General features: G+C 38.4%; 2 long non-coding RNA genes across 2 annotated transcripts; both read right to left on the bottom strand.

Annotated features, from left to right (window-relative positions):
* Positions 1 to 1,892: 1,892 nt before the first annotated feature.
* On the bottom strand, positions 1,893 to 8,087 carry LOC125007011. The gene is made up of 5 exons (XR_007112637.1): positions 7,986 to 8,087; positions 2,766 to 2,784; positions 2,234 to 2,253; positions 2,091 to 2,107; positions 1,893 to 1,933 (listed from the first exon to the last, which is right to left on the bottom strand). It is a non-coding gene; the product is annotated as an uncharacterized LOC125007011 (long non-coding RNA).
* Positions 8,088 to 10,490: 2,403 nt separating this feature from the next.
* On the bottom strand, positions 10,491 to 11,107 carry LOC125007010. The gene is made up of 2 exons (XR_007112636.1): positions 10,929 to 11,107; positions 10,491 to 10,773 (listed from the first exon to the last, which is right to left on the bottom strand). It is a non-coding gene; the product is annotated as an uncharacterized LOC125007010 (long non-coding RNA).
* Between the last annotated feature and the right edge of the window lie 5,683 nt (positions 11,108 to 16,790).

Below are 16,790 nucleotides of genomic sequence, written 5' to 3'. Positions count from 1 at the left end.
CGATTGCAGGCTACTCGTACCGGTATCAGCTTTTTTGTCTCTCATCCGACCGCCCTGAGGTCCAGCACGCTACTGTGTTAAAAAAGGGAGGGTGATTAGACAACTAGATGCAGGTGTGCCAATCACCTCCCCTGGTCCCTGCTCTCCTGAGTCCTCTCCACACCTCTCCCTTGCAGCTGATGCACCATGTCCCCTCCACATACCTCCACATACCTCCACCGCCCATCTTAGGTTGGGGAGCCGTCTTTCATGCGGTGAAGCCACTGGAGGGAGCATGGTGCATCATACTTATGCAATAAGACCCTGTTCAAAAAGTGAAAAGGGTGAGAATATCACAGACAAGACTAAAGCGCCATCCAAATTTTGCAAGATAAAATATAATTTCAGTTGCACTTTTAAGAGGTCATATGCATTATATCACAGTTTATACTACCCCAGAGAAATAAAAAGGAATTCTCTTTAAGTTGTTAACGAAATAATTAATTTGTCTGAGAAATAATTAAAGGAATGTTTTGTTTTGTTTTTTTTGTTACAATTTGTCTATAATCTCATTCTGTAAAAAAATAAAATAAAATAAAAATCATGAGAAAATTGTATCTTTAACCCTGTATCAGAAATTGTATCGGATCGTGAGATGAGTGATCATGTGATTTACTTGTTTACTTTGTATATTGAATGTGCTGTTGACTGTGCTATTGAATGTTCTATGTTAAGTCATGACTTAACATAGAACCAAAACTCATGAACCTGTTTTGTGGACACAGCTCAAGTCTTTTTATAATGAGTAGAATAAGATCTCGGAGAACCTTGGAAATCCAATCGATGGTGAGCCACCAGATCTACAAATACTACTGAGTTGTAGATGACATATCTGCTGTGGTAGGACTGTATCAGTTACACTGTGCTGATGCCACTTGGAACACACGATTATCAGACTGCACTCGAGTAGAATTTTATTTGTTAACTCTGACCACTGAACTGAACACCACACACAGTACCAGTATTCAATAAACTCTTTCTTTTAAAGGCGCCATTTAGTTTTGTTATTTTTCATATCAATTGTATATATAACTGTTGTTAATTTTCTACTGTAGCAAATTATTTACTAAACTCAAATTTATTTTGCAACTTACCGTGTCCATGTTCATTGTATTTAATTTGTGAGAGCTATATTCAGACCTAGCCTATTTAATACGTGTGTTACTCCAGGGCTGGTTTAAATTCCCACAGTGTTGACACAAAAACAGTGACATTAAGCAGGTTTATGTTTAGCATTTTTATTATCTTATCAGTCGGATGGTGTCAGATGTTTGATCATTAACCAAAAAATACATATCTATGGTAGATTGGACATTGGACATAGCAACCAGGACCACTTAGGACATGTCACATATTCTCTGATCGATTCCAGGTAAATTAAAAAATGTATATTGTATTTCATCAAATTATTTTATTTAGCATCCATGTAAACACTTGAGTTGAAATTTCTGATCAGAATTATTTAAACTGTGTTGTAAAAATATTGTCTATGCAAAGGAGCCATTGACTGAGACTGCAGTTAAATAAAGCTGTTACACTGTTATAAGAACTTCCCTACGGGATACTAATGCAAACACCAACTTTTATATAATCAAGCATGTAAGAAAAATAATGATTTGCAGAGTGGTGAATAAATCTGGAGCTGGTCCAATGGGCCGAGGGTCTGAGGTACCGCTGCTGTCACTCTACAGAAAAGAAACACAGAAATAAAATTTCATTGATTTGGAGCTGTAATGACATTATGTGTTTCCGTTTAACTATAAGCCACTTTCAATTTCAGTAGATGTTTCACCACCAAATGAATAATCTCCGTGACTGTTACATCCAGAGAATGAAGTAACTCACCATTTTTGCACTCATAGTTGACAGTACTGTAGCTTTCATCACAATCGACCTGCAAGTGATTTAATAAGATGTTCAATGGAAAGGAGAGTGAGGACAGTCTTATCTACAGACAGAATAGTTATTGTATGAATATGAATGAATATGAATGAATGAATATGAATATGAATGTATCTGCCACCATCATCACAATTTGTTGTGAGACTTACCAAAGATTTACAGTCATCTAAAAGATAAACAACCTCTTTAATAATCACATATAAATAAAATACACTGTGCATAAATAACATAATGTATTGGCATGATTAGAATGATTGGAGTGAATGCAGATGAGTAACATGTCTTGATTTACCTGTGATGCTAACTTTTGCTCTGAAGGGAAAAAAAAGAATAATAGTTTATTATATATAATTGTTTATGTCTTTTAGAAGCACAGTTCATGGCCACATTATTCTCCACAAACATCCTCGGCATGAGCTGATATCTTATGTCGTGTTCACACTATGAGTGACAACAGTTACCAGTCAATCATGGCCAGCTACACGGTCAGAGCGCTGCTGTTGAAGTGTTGCTCAAGAGTGAATGGATTTGGATTTTGTCATCCATTATATTGGGAAACAAATGTATAATGGACAGTATCATAGGAAGACAATGAGAAAAATGAGAGAACACAGAAGCTGCACAAGCCTCCTAAAGTGTTATAAATGACAGCCAAACCACCCTGAGATAGAGTACAATAAAGAAACTAAGAAACTTTCTTTCATTTGAGGCAGTCATAAGATGACAGTGGTTGGTTTTGTCGAAGTGAAATAATCAATGCAAAACTGAGCAGTATTAGAAGTTGCAGACTAGCACTCATGTATTTAAAGTATAAAAAGCCTTACCCCTTGGAAGCACATTTCTCTAAAATAAAATGAAAACAAATATATTTAGAAAACTTCATTTATCCACCATAAAACAGAATAATTTCTGCAGAAGAATTAAATTGCAATTAAATTTCAGTTAACATCGGTTCCTATTCAGTGGTGGCAAAAGTTTTTGGACACCCTTAAAATTTTACACAATCTCAAATATTATGATGAAATATTTGAAAAAATCTTTTTTGTTTCAAAAGATGTGACTGCTTTAGACAGATGCAAACAAATTATATTTATCTTGTTTATTGTTTACAAGAAAAACTGAGAAAATGAAATTCTTAACAGTTTCAGTATGTCAGTTCTCAACATTGTTCGTATCAACGAATAAGAGAGATTGTGTTTAAAACTGAACAAAAAATAAATAAACCATCACGTCACCAAATTAATATTTTGTACCTCTTCACACAGTAGAGCTCTAATCTTGGCTGCCATGTTCCTCACAAACCTTTCACACTGTTGTTGTTACTTTTAATTCTTCTAAATACGTTGGTTTGCACTTTGAAACAGACCTTTTGATAATCCACCACAGAGTTTCAATGGGGACTGACCTGGCCACTCTAAACCTGGATACTGTGCTCCTCCTGCAGTCAAGTTCTACTTGCCCTGGATGTGTAGCAAGGGGCATTATCTTGTTGAAACATCTAGTTTGGACCTCGATGGAACACAGCATGTGCAGAAGGGAGCATGTGGGTTTGGAGAATGACACAATATTTGGCAGAGTTCAATGTGCGCCAAACCATGATACTGCCTCCACCATGTTTGACATTAGGTACTCTAGATGCCAGAGATAATAGCAGGAGGAAGATAAAGCTGGAAACCCGACTCATCTGACCACAGAATCTTCTTCCAGTTTCTGACTGTCCAGTTCTTCAGAATTTGGGCCCAATGGCGGTGGGCTAACATCTGTCTCTCATTGATCAGGGGCTTCTTGACAACCTTGTAGGACCTTAAGCTGTAGGTTTGTTTGTATTTCTGCAGAGTGGATCCAACTGGACTGTATCTGTACTTTCTGGCTGTACTCTTCCTGTCTGAGAATCTGTAACTTCAGGCGTGTTTCCTGTGTTAGGTTTCTTGTTTTAGCCATTTTGGTCTCTGAAGAACTTCCAAATGTACTGGTTTTAAATCGACACAAAACACAGTATTTTACAGAATCAGTCAGTTTTAAGTTTTTAATGTCTGTTTTGATCTAAGAGTGATTCTTAATACAATATTTCACAAATGTATGGGTGTCCAAAAACTTTTTTTCTACCACTGTACATCGGACTAAATTAAACATGTAGAATCTAATAATGTCAGATACCTAAGCCGCTTCTCATGCTTTTTTTGAAAACAGTCAAGCATAGCAGCTCTTGCGTTCGGGGGAAACATGTGAGAGACTTGCTACATCAGTGTAGAGGTGGTTTCCCACTAAAGGGTCTGCATTTAATTTTAACCCTGGTCGTGGGTGAGCTGTTGGTTTCCTATTGCAGCTGCACATAGTCAGAGTGCACATATACACTTTGACTTTAGATACTAAGATGGAGTCGTCCCAGTTACAAACATTGTTGCCATTTTTGTGCCGGCGAACTTTATTAAAACACCTTAACCGCGTCGCCTACGTCCGCATAAAGACTGAAAAATACGCGTGTGTACAGGCACGTGTACACCAAAAATGAAAGGGTGACGGGTGATAAGTCTCATGCCATATGCAAACGCAGTGGACGCCTGTGTGCACGCTCGTCTCAATGTACAGAAAACGCCTGTTTATTGGTTTGAACAACCAAAAAAGGTGTCCTACCAAATTGAAGTTGGTTTGATATTTGATATTTTGACAGATATTCAAAATAAGGAACGGTGTCTTTTTTTTCAATGACTCCTAAGCCATGTGACCTAGTTACTCCAAACTAAGTTAAAGTTAAAGTTTTAAATGATCTACGTATAAACACAGACTCCAAAAAAATCTCGATTCTTGTTCTACTTGATCTTAGCTCTGCGTTTGACACCGTTGACCACAAAATTTTATTGGAAAGGCTTGAAAGGTGGGTTGGCTTGTCAGGCCCAGTTCTAAATTGGTTCAGAACCTACCTTTATGATCTGCAGTTTTATGTCTCCACTGGTGAATTCAATTCGAACAAAATGAACATTACATGTGGGGTACCTCAAGGGTCAATTCTTGGACCACTGCTATTCAATCTCTACATGCTTCCACTCTCTCATGTCATACGCAAACATAATCTTAGTTACCATAATTATGCAGATGATTCGCAACTTTACATTTCACTACACCCAGATGACCTATCACCCATAATATCCCTCACTCAGTGTATCAAAGATTTTAATCAATGGATGTCAGAAAACTTTTTACAACTAAACAAAGACAAAACAGAAATAATCGTCTTTGGTGCACAGGCTCAGAGACTGAAAATCGCAGCACATCTCAACTCTCTCTCTCTTGACAGCAAAACTGAAGCAAGGAATCTGGGCGTAATTATCGACAGCAATCTAAATTTCAGAAGTCATATCAATCACATTACAAGATCATCTTTTTATCATCTCAAAAATATCTCCAAATTGAGGGGCTTTCTGTCAAAATCAGACTCGGAAAAATTAATCCACGCATTTATAACAATTAGATTAGATTACTGTAATGGTTTATTCACTGGACTCCTGAATTCAAGTATTCAGAGGTTACAACTAATTCAAAATGCAGGTGCACGTATTCTGACTGGTACCAAAAAATATCAACACATCACACCTGTTCTTAAATCTTTGCACTGGTTACCTGTCAGAACAAGAATCAATTTCAAAATACTGCTCCTGGTTTATAAAGCACTACATGGTCTAGCACCTCAGTACATCACAGATATGCTCATCACTTACACCCCAGCAAGAACACTTCAACAGGCAGTGGCAATTTACTCATCCCTTGCACAAGATCCAAAGAAGGGGAGGCAGCTTTTAGTGTATATGCCCCACAAAAATGGAAAACCTTGCCCGACACAGTTAGACATGCCACATCAGTAGCCATCTTTAAAAACAGATTAAAAACCTATCTTTTTTCAACAGCATTCTGCTGAGCTGTGTGTGTGTGCATGTGTGGTTGTGTGAGTTTTAGTGTGTAAGTGGTGAAAATGGCATACATATCATATCATTGTTTACTTGCACCCAATGTTCCCTCTAAGCTGCGCGCTTGCGCAATCGCGCACTGCTTGCACATTCTCAGCGCACAAGAAAATCTATGCAGCGCATAAAATAAAATTCAACATAAACGTATTAATTAATATCTAATATTAAACCTAATCTAATCTAATTAATTAGACCAATAATATTGTTTTCTTTACCATTTTGCAACGTAACTCACGTGAGTGACAGGTGTCCATTCAATGGTACGATACAGTTCACTTACACTACGCAGCCAATCATAGCCTTGACAGTGCTTGCCTATGTGCCCTCTGCCCTGTCCATATGCGCCGTGCAGGCTAGCTAGCTAACAACAACCCTTACCATGGCGAAACGAACGGGCAGCGACACATCCACTCACCACGCTAAAGTAAAAAAGAAATGCGGTTCTTTTAAGATGGAATGGCTGTCGGAGAATGTGCAAATAGAAGAACAAGCAGTGAAACTGGGTGAGATTTTTTCTTTTTCGAGTGAGAAAGGTCTACTCTGTAAATGTTGCTTACAGTGGTCCTCGGTGTGCTCAGGGAGCTTGTGTGTATGCCCAGACACATGAAAAATTAGAGGGAACATTGCTTGCACCTATACCTTTCAATTGATTCCAAACTGATTTTCATGTAAATGTTTGTATTGTAACTATGTATACCTCTTGTAAAGCACATTGAGTCTGCCTTGTGCATGAAATGTGCTTTATAAATAAATTTGAATTGAATTGAATTAATGCGGAATAGTTCTCCTATAAAGTACCAACCACGCACACCTTTTTTTTACATCAATTGTATGCACACTCTATTATATATGATTTTTTTAAGGAAAAGCCATTATTTCCTATAAGGAATGGTCTTTTTTTCAATACCTCACAAGCCATGTGACCTAGTGACTCCTGTGTGTGGTTGGTACTTCATAGGAGAACTATTCTGCATTGGTTTGGAGTACTTATTATGTTGGTACTTATTTTGAATATCTGTTGAATATCCAATATCAAACCAACTTCACCTCGGTCTCGGACCTCTACAGTGCCGACGGGACCTGCCACGTCATCAGCTTGTTTTTGCAGGAGACTTCCCAGAGTCACCTTTTTCGTGGGGGAACAGGTTGCGCCTCTCCCTCTTCTACTCTGATGATCACTGGATCTGCTGGTGCTTGCCCCTCTAAGCTCACGTTCTCACCCTGTAATTCTGCCTTGGTCTCAGCCAATGCATTGCCATTAGTCTCATATCCTCCACGGTAATGAGGGTCGAGGAAAGTGCATTTTCGCATTAATTTGCGCATTGAATCGGATTCATACTTGGCCTCCAGCTTTTTTAGAATTCCAGTTTTGATTGACTTTGTTAACTGGAGATCGTTTTCTGACACAGCCAACACATTGTCCCTGCATAGCTGGAGTATGGGGAGGACAGAGTAACTGGTCACATAATGTTCTCCTGACAAAATGTCAGTCAAGTCACCGACTGGTTTCAGTGCAACGTGAACAGCATTCTCCAAATGTAAACTACTGTGGAAGTAAAACTGAAAATTCAACCACATATAAGTGCTGCTGGACATAGAATAATTTTAGGCATTGAATTATTATATCTTATATTTAATTAACGTTAACTTAACGTGTGAACATGTAGACTTGAAATAGCCTAAACTGTCACATCGTCTCTCTTGGTAATACATGGACTGCTTGAATTGTGAAGCGAAGCTGCTGTTAAACTCAAAATTCGTCATTATAAAATAAATGATTATCTGTACATTGAGACGTGAGACAGAGTGTGGCACAGCACGAATGACCCCTCGCTATTTGATTTCCACAAACACCACACAGTGTGTGCCTGTACACTCTAACAGTCACGTGTGGTTTTCATATCACGTATTTGAGGAGTAGTTCACCCGTCACACACCCGTCACATAGATTTATGCGCAACAATGCGTGTGTGAGTGTGTGAAATTCAGAATTTTTTGCCAAAAAAGTAATCTACAGACTTAATAAATATATGTGTTCAGGTTTAATTAGTAAAAAAAACTAAAAAAAAGCATTGTTCCTACCTTCTCTCTGTTGATTCCACACAAGTCCAATCCCCAGTAACACACCAACAGTTACTCCACAAGCAGTCATAATCACAACCATGACCCGTCTACTTGTATCTGTTTTATGTGATTGAACAACAGAGCAACAAAATGTTCACACAAGCTGATGACATTTAAATCTTCAGTATTACTAATACTAGATCACAGGACATGAATGAGAAAGGAAAACAATATAGTTTAGGTAAAAAAAAAAAAAAAAAAAAAATCTGTTTACATGACATACAGCGGGTAAAATAAGTATTGAACACGTCACAATTTTTCATAGTAAACATATTTCTGAAGGTGCTATTGGCATGAAATTTCCACCAGGTGTAATCCAGCTTCTAGATGCCTCCTGCATGGAGAAACTAGTCACATGCATTGCCCAGGTTTGATTTTGGCCCATTCTTCCACACAAACAGTCTTTAAATCTTGAAGGTTCCGTGGGCCTCTTCTATGAACTCGGATTTTTAGTTCTTTCCATAGGTTTTCAATTGGATTCAAGTCAGGTGATTGGCTGAGCCGTTCTAGCAGCTTTATTTTCTTTCTCTGAAGCCAGTTGAGAGTTTCCTTAGCTCTGTGTTTGGGATCATTATCTTGCTGAAATGTCCATCCTCATTTCATCTTCATTCTGGTAGATGGCAGCGGATTTTTCTCAAGAATGTCTCAGTACATTTTTCCTTTCATCTTCCCTTCAGTTATATGAAGTTTGCCAGTACTGTATGCAGACAAACAGCTTTGTCCTCCAAACATGGTGCGTGTTATGGCATCCAAAGAGTTCAATTTTGCTCTCATCTGACCAGACTATGTTCTCCCAGTATTTTACAGGCTTGTCCAAATGTTGTGCAGCAAACTTTAAACAAGCTTCAACATGCTCTTTCTTCAGAAGTGGAGTCTTGCATGGTGAGCCTGCATACAGGCCATGGCTGTTGAGTGCATTGCTTATTGTTTTCTTTGAAACAATTGTACCTGCTAATTCCAGGTCTTTGTGAAGCTCTCCACAAGTGGTCCTTGGCTCTTTGACCACTCTACTGATAATTCTTTTCACTCCTCTGTCAGAAATCTTGCAAAGAGCACCTGGTCGTGGCCGGTTTAGGGTTGAATGATGTTCTTTCCATTTCTGGATTATGACCTCAAAGGTGCTCACTGGAACGTTCAGATGTTTAGAAATCCTTCTGTAACCAATGCCATCAGAATGTTTTGCAACAATAAGGTTGTGAAGGTCTTGAAAGAGTTCTTTGCTTTTACCCATCATGAGGTTTTTATAGGCCATTTATAGGCCATCAGTCTGGACTGAACCAGCTCATATTCATTTGCAGTGACAAGGGGCAGGATGGCTTTCTGATCACTGATAGATTTCAGTTGGTGTCTTGACTTTCCATGCCTTTTTTTACACCTCCCTTTTTGTGTGTGTTCAATACTTTTTACCTCTGTTATTTTACATTATTACACATAACTTCAGTTCTGAACTTATTTAATTTGGTTTCTATCTATGTATGGATTACTTGGGTTGTTACCAACACCTGGTGGAAATTTCATGTCAATAGTACCTTTAGAAATCAGTTTACTATGAAAAATCGCCCTGTGTTCAATACTTATTTTGCCCTCTGTATCAGCGGGCTTGTCCGGGCAAAGTACGTTTTCATATTAACACCATGCATTAAGTGTAAAAATTGTGGAAATGCTCAGAACTAAATCAGGAACATTAAAAGCCACCTCAGTATCTTACTTGTGGCTGACACAGTCTGTATTTAAACTTTTTGTATAACAATGTATGTGAATCATTAGTCAAATTTAGCAAATGTGTCATCTGATGCTGGGTTCATTGTTGTCTGGGAAGTTGAGGTGGTGGAGCTAACAGTGTTATGTGGCATAGCAGCAGTGGGATCTGGTGGATAAACACAATATGCATCAGGTATCATCCGAAATCAGTGCAACTTTAATATTCATATGAACGGGTCACTGCCATTTTTGAAAAAAACACACATACGCACGTGCAGGCACATTCTTGTATGACCATCTTTGTGAGGACACTCATTGGCATAATGCATTCCCTCGCCCACCCTAACCCTAACCATCTCAACTAAATGCCTAAACCTAACTTAATTGTAACCTTTACCTTTACCCTAAAACTGAGTTTTAGCCTTCAAAACAGCCAAAAAGGCCACAATGTCCTCACTTTACACAAATGTCTCAATCTGCTGATATAAAACTTAAACTGGTTCTCAGAAGGATAGCTGTGCAAGTACAAACACACACACACACACACACACATATTCTGCCATAAAAAAAAAAACATTAATTCAGCCAATAAAAACGATACCTGCTTCATCTCTGCCTGCAGGTGACTTTTTACTGGGGGTGGATGTTGATAAATCAGTGATTCTATCTTTGTCTCTGTTTGTTCCTAAAGACAAATTCATGAGTAAAATATGACTTCCTGTGCTGATGTCAAGATAAAACGATGAAAGTGACAGATACTCACTTTGTACGGTGATATAGGATACATCACTGTATGGAGATTGACGCTTTACAGTGTAACAACATGTTACTTTGACTTCAGCAGGTGATGTGAGACTTGCCATCTGCAGCAGCTCACTTCCTGTCAGTGTCTTCAGACATGGGAAGTCTCTGACTGTCCGTCCACTCACAGTGTAGAAATGACACTGAGACACAGAAACAGACGATGGAGGCTCACACCTCAGTGTGACTGAGTCTGTCTCTGTGATCACTGGTGGATCAATGGTGAGTTTGGGTGGAGGAGAAGCTGAAAGTTGAAGCATTCAAACATTTATTCACAAATATTATTTAGACAGGTTTAAACTACAATACATCCAACACATTAACTGAACTAAAATTCAACTTAAATTGAACTGATTTGTGCTGACTCTAAAGATATAACAACATATTAAAGTCACTCACTCTGTATGGTGATGGTGCTGGAGTCACTGTATTCAGACCTTTCAGTTTGGACTTCATAAAAACAGCTGACTTTAACCACACCAGGTGATAGGCTGTTTACTATGTCCAGAAGCTCAATTCCTGTCAGTGTCTTCACACAGGGGAAGTCGTTAATAATTCCTTTAGATGCAATTAAAGTGTAGAAATAACACTGAGACATAGGAACAGATGATGGAGACTCACACCTCAGTGTGACTGAGTCTGTCTCTGTGATCACTGATCTAGTCACTGTCAGTTTAGGAGCAGGCAGAGCTGAAAAGACAGAGGTCAACATATGTGGATGAAATATGTATGGATACTGTACGACTGATTATATATATATATAAAAAAAAGATAATCTCAGGGACTGACCTTTGATCTGATGAAAAGAATCTGTCAGAGAAAGATTTTTAACCAAGTGAAATAGATGCACTAGTCACTCCCAAGAAACTTCACCACAGCATAGGAATATTTAACCTGCAGCTAAGATGCATCTAATGTAAAACTGTTAATATACGCTGCAGATAAAAATACTTAGTGAGACATATAACGTATTAACCTTACAATCGTTAGTAATGGTGTTCCTGTATCGTTGTGTAAGAGCCAACGTTAATGATGAGATGTTTAACTTACAGATGAGGACAATAAACAGAAGGTGTCCAGTCATGATGAAGCTGAATACTACTCCTCCAGGAAGTTTTCTGGTGTCAGCGTACAAGTCACTGACACGTTATATACTTAATGGCAGGAAACCACAGTAAGCATCAGAAAGAGATAATAGCATTCAACAGGCCACAGAAGCACACACTTCGTAAATGTCCTCACACTGCAGCACAACAATCATCTCATCTTCTACTACCGCTTATCCTCACTAGGGTTGTGGGGGTTGCTGGAAGAAACCGGAGTACCCAGAGACAAACCACAGACACAGGCCTCACACCTCAACATGCAAACTCCACCCAGAATTACGTTTATTTATACAATATGAAGAAGAATCCACATTGTCTCAAAATGATTTTTAAGAGGAAGAAATGCTGAGCAGAATGTTGAGCTCTTATGAGAGGGACGTCTGCTTGAGGCCAGATGGGTAGAGAGAGAGAAAACATGAGAGGAGAGGAGAGGAGAGGAGAGGAGAGGAGAGGAGAGGAGAGGAGAGGAGAGGAGAGGAGAGGAGAGGAGAGGAGAGGAGGGAAGGAGAGGAGAGGAGAGGAGAGGAGAGGAGAGGAAAGAAGAGAAGAGAAGAGAAGAAGGAACAAAATGATGCAAACATCTGACTAAATCTTACATATACATCTAATCATGATACAAATAAGAGTACTAAATAACACTGATGCATGTTACATGACAGGTTCCTATGATATGATATACAACGATCAGGAGCAACACTATGAACTCCAAAACAGTTGTGACTCATTAGAGAATGGATGGATGTGCAGATCGATACTGAAATATCAATACTGATACCCGATACCAGAAAATCGATTTCTCAAATCAAGATATCAATACTTTTGAAAAAAAAGCTCTGAAACATTTTATAAATAATGGTAAAATCTGTTTATGTATGTACACAATATATGCATGAACTCATATTCATTGTAAAAAATTAAAAAAAAAAAAAAGAGGCAGGCACAAATCTGTGAATGTTACTGTACATAACACTTAATGTCGAAAGACCACGTTTTCTGCTTGGATAATTACTGACAGCATTTGTTCCTGACAGGATAAAGCCTGTGGACCAGTGGACATGCAAGGCTCAGGTTCAACAGCAGAGGGCAGGATATGTGTTCTGTATCTGCAGAATGTACTAGGCTATGTATGAAGCCTTTACAAACATACTAACCAGGTGGCAGATGTTTGTTGCTGTGTTGAAACTTCTCATTATTCCAAAAATAAATACATAAATAAATGTTATATCTCCCTGATACTAATCCTGCAGGTCTTCTAGTGTTTACTAGTGTTTCATTACAGTGCTGTAGGCGTTACTGTCCAGAGCTACTGCAGCTGACTTGTCAGCGATTACATCATACACATGGTATACTTCAGACTAGGAAAAAAAGACAGTGAGAGCTCTTTAGTTCTAAATAGTAATCATGCTCAGTTCTACAACTAGTAAGTTTGTAACTCACCTTCTCATTTTCACACGAATGTCCACTATTCCTTTGATCAAATCCTAAAAAATTATGAGAATCAGAAATGTTTTATTGCACCATTTATCCAAATAAACATCCAATTAAACATCACAGGGACTGTTGCTTATATATCTGATCGTTTTATCACACACCCATAAGCACAAGGAGAAAAAGCAGAAGCTCACCAGCAGTGGGATAGTTGGCACCAGGCAATGAGCTGATCACATGGTAGGACTCAATATTCCCTGCAGGTAACAACTGCAGGATCAACACTCGTCATGTTCACAGATTCTTCTACAACAGAGGACAAAAAAAAGATCAATGCACTGAAAAAGAAATATGCAAATTATACCATATATGTATGAAGTGATATTGTGATGTTGACCAATCAGTAAACGTGTACATTACCAGTAACACTGGCTTGTGATCTGTATGGGAATGAATAAAACTCTTGTTAAATAATCCAGGATGTGAATATGTTTTTTCCCTCTGCTTCAGTAGCTGATGCTCCAGTGAACCTTTACTCAGCATTTACCTGAACTTCAGTATTAAACAAGGTAACTCAGCTTTTGTTGAAAATAATTTTTAAAAACAAATCTTACCTCTTGTCACTACACTTCCCTGAATAATGTAGGAAATAGAAGAAGACGAGAGTATGAAAAGTGCAGTCAGTAACCACTGAGATCAGTTCTCTTTAAACTGTTGATATTTTTTAGTGGTTGTCATTTCCTGGTTATAGTGGACAGAATGAACTCTGGTCTAAAAGACGGAGCAGCTTTTCTGCTTACATGACCTGGGTGGTAGTTGGGTGGTAGTTCCTCTAGAAACGGTTTCTTTAAGAAACAAAAGACAAATATAAAACAATAAAAAGATAAACGTTTTAATGTGCTCTAGATCTACACCTGGTGTGTCATTTATTGGGAAACCCATTTTGTGTGTCACCTTTTAGGGAAGTAGATAGTGAACCAAAACTGCTACTTGACATAGTGACAGTCTGACCTAGTGCAATGAAAGAAAACCTTTAGAATAGTTTCAGTAACTGGTTGATGTAATGGACTGATGTTTAGATACATGTCCCACCTGCGGTCTTTCTGAAAGATGTGATTGTCTGGGTTGTCATCTCCTGTGTTGTTGTGGATGGACCTGTGCCTGTCGGTTCTGTGTGAATTCAAACAAATTAAACTGAGAGTCACTTTCTTCCCCAGAGCTGGGAAATCCCCCCTACCTCCACACACACACACACACACACACACACACACACACACACACACACACACACACACACACACACACACACACACACACACACACACACACACACACACACACACACACACACACACACACACACACACAACACACACACACACACACACACACACACACACACACACTCTTTGTGAGGACACTCATTGGCATGATACATTCCCTAGCCCCTTACCCTAACCCTCTCAAATAGATGTCTAACCCTAACTTTTACACTAACCCTAACCATAACCTAATTGTAACCTTTACCCTAAAAGTTTTAACCTTCAAAACCACCAAATATTGAGGCCAAAAAAGTGAGGACTGGTATTATAACAGAATTTTACCGTTTATTTTACATATTATTTCTGTATTGTCATTTAATTTACAAAAATAGACTGTGTGGTACGTGTCAAATGTAAAATAACATGAAATCACTGTAACTGTGAAAACACGTGTGAAAACACGATATTTCTGTTCTTTTACAAAAAAAATCATTAGTAATACAGATATTTATTGTTAAAATATATTCACAAATGTATCGTAATTTTACAAATATTTGTTTGTTATTTAATGGAATAAACTACAAAATTCAACTTTAAAAAAGTTTTAAAAAATCATTTAAAATTACTGAGAAATTAATAGTAAAATAACTTTTTAACACTGTAGGCTATTGTGTATATATATACACACACACACACACTCCAATGTAAATCACAATGTCTTGAAGTATTTCACAGCATTTCTGAACAAAACACGTGTAATCAGGAGACATTTTACTGCTGCAACGTCTCCCTGCACAAACACAGAAGAAAAAAAACGTCAACGCGACATGTCATTGGAGTGCATGCTTTGAAAAGCGCGGGTCCCGTTTGGATTGGTTGACAGAAACGGTTGGAGAAGAAGAAGAAGAAAAAGAAGAAGACGAAGACATGCCATTGGCTGTTGGGACACGCGACGGTTCCCGTTTGGTCACAGAAACTTGGAGCAAACAGCAGCTAATGTCGAGGCTGGAGGAAGGACGAAGGCAGAAGGCAAGTATCAAACTGAAGCTTAGTAGTATTAGCTTCATTTACCACCATGCCTCTGGCCACCATGCAAATCAATCCGCTAGCATGTCATCAATTGCAAATTATGATGACAAAAGTATGGCCGGGGGCAATGTCATCTGTCCACGCAGACTGCTCCTACTCCTCCACTTGCAGGTGCCGCTAGTGAGACATTTTAAAAATTTTAAATGGATTTTCTTCCAAAGAAGAGAGAACAAATGTTTTCTAAATGATACTGACATTTGGTAATGGGTTATTTCAACCAGCTACTCTTTCTAAAAACTATTATTTTCCTCTTGCCTCTCACAAATATAGGAGGAGCGATCTACTCTGCCTTTTTCATGGTTTTTCACGTTTTAATTTTGGTGCAACACTAGTCAGTGGTCAACATGAAATGCAAAACAATACTGAAAAATATGTAAAGGATAAGATGACGATCATCTTCTAATTTATTGAGGGGAGATCTGCTGACACAGTTTAGGTCGACTATTTCACAACCAATAGCATTTATTTTGATTTTGGCAAATTTCATGATTCATCATTGTTTTTTCTTTCTCTCTGTAGATAAGTGGTGAGAGTTGATTTAATGGCATAAACTGGTGGTTAAGAACTACACTCCTTTCCATGCTGAATTGTACAGTAAAGCAGTGCGCTCCACAGTAGGAGAAACCTTAGTCAAAGAACCCAATGTTGAGCAGCTACCGAGATGCAGTGGAAAGGCACTCAGTACGAAAAGGTACTCTTTCTGTGTTTAAACCAAGGTGAGGCACTTGAATTCAGACAGATTGAGCTCATGCTTGTGATGCAGGACCAGCATGTATACTTTATTGTTACACCTCATGACGTGTCCTATGTGCCAGCATTTGCATTGTATGAAGTGAAACAAGCATGAAATGTTGGAAGCCTGAGCAGGTACTAGATTATTACCCTTTGCCTGTGTACAAGCTTAGTGGGACAAGAGTAATTTCACTTAAGCATAGCATTGTTGACTCGGAGTAATCTGGAATGTGAATTTTTTGTAATGTGATAGTGAAAACAGTATTTTTCATCCCGTCTAGTCCTCCTAGTTATGGATGCAGAGTGTCCACTTCTGTCTTTCATCAAATCAATGTGTAAACTCAGAGACCCTGAGCCTTTCCTGGCGCATCTGCAATGTTTAGGAGCTAAGGACCTGGAGGACCTGAGCTACCTGCAGAAGAGTGACCTCCTTTCTGTCCTGAGACCAGCTGAAGCCAAGAAACGTCTGTCACTGCTCAAAAAGACAAATATGTGTTTTGATTTTACAGAATAAACTTTCGCATTAAAAAATGTACTTATTAGGTCCACCTGTTCAAATGAATGCAGTCCAATACAGCAGTTCTAATAAAACTTCAAAGAATCTTCTCTACATTTTTGTTGATCTATTGAAAAATGTGATGACT

The sequence above is a fragment of the Mugil cephalus genome, chromosome 4, assembly GCF_022458985.1.
Source record: "Mugil cephalus isolate CIBA_MC_2020 chromosome 4, CIBA_Mcephalus_1.1, whole genome shotgun sequence".
In the NCBI taxonomy this organism is placed as follows: domain Eukaryota; kingdom Metazoa; phylum Chordata; class Actinopteri; order Mugiliformes; family Mugilidae; genus Mugil; species Mugil cephalus.
Note: the sequence above shows the minus strand (reverse complement) of the source record. Positions and strands in the feature narration are given on the sequence as shown.